Below are 1,069 nucleotides of genomic sequence, written 5' to 3'. Positions count from 1 at the left end.
TCGGGTGCGCTTGTAGTAGGGGGTTACATGCGTCCACGCGGAAGAGGGAGCGAGCGGCCCCAAGCGAGCGCCTGTTCTCGTCCTCGTCCCCGCGCGACCAACCCTCTCTAAGAGGGCCCTGGTCCTTCCTTTTATAGGCGTAAGGAGAGGATCCAGGTGTACAATGGGGGGTGTAGCAGAGTGCTACGTGTCTAGCGGGGGAGAGCTAGCGCCCTAAGTACATGCCGTCGTGGCAGCCGGAGAGATTTTGGCACCCAGCTGGTGTGATGTCGTGGCCGTCGGAGGAGCGATGGAGCCTGGCGGAGGGACAGCTGTCGGAGCGGTTGGGTCCTTGCTGACGTCTTATTGCTTCCGTAAGGGGGCTAAGGGCCACCGTCGTCATAGAGCATGCGGGGCGCCATCATTGCCTATCTGGCGGAGCTAGCCAGATGGAACGCTGGTCTGGTTCCTTGTGGCCCGAGTCAGCTCAGGGTAGGGTGATGATGGCGCCTCTTGTTGACGTGGCTGGCCTGCGCCCTAGGTTGGGCGATGCGGAGGCTCCTCCGAAGCCGAGGTCGAGTCTGTCTTCCGTGGTCGAGGCCGAGTCCGAGCCCCTGGGTCGGGCGAGGCGGAGGTCGTCGGCTGAGGCCAGGGCGGAGTCCGAGCCCTGGGGTCGGGCGAAGCGGAGTTCGTCGTCTTCTGGGACTTAGCCCGAGTCCGAGCCCTGGGTCGGGTGGAGCGGAGTTCGCCGTCTTTCGGGACTTAGCCCGAGTCCGAGCCCTAGGTTGGGCGGAGCGGAGTTTGTCGTCTTCTGGGACTTAGCCCGAGTCCGAGCCCGGGGTCGGGCGGAGCGGAGTTCGCCGTCTTCCGGGACTTAGCCCGAGTCCGAGCCCTGGGTCGGGCGGAGCGGAGTTCGCCGTCTTCCGGGACTTAGCCCGAGTCCGAGCCCTGGGTCGGGCGGAGCGGAGTTCGCCACTCTTCCGGGACTTAGCCTGAGTCCGAGCCCTGGGTCGGGCAGAGCGGAGTTCGCCGTCTTCTGGGACTTAGCCCGAGTCCGAGCCCTGGGTCGGGCGGAGCGGAGCTTCCTATG

Source organism: Zea mays, chromosome 10 (genome assembly GCF_902167145.1).
Source record: "Zea mays cultivar B73 chromosome 10, Zm-B73-REFERENCE-NAM-5.0, whole genome shotgun sequence".
NCBI lineage: Eukaryota > Viridiplantae > Streptophyta > Magnoliopsida > Poales > Poaceae > Zea > Zea mays.
Note: the sequence above shows the minus strand (reverse complement) of the source record.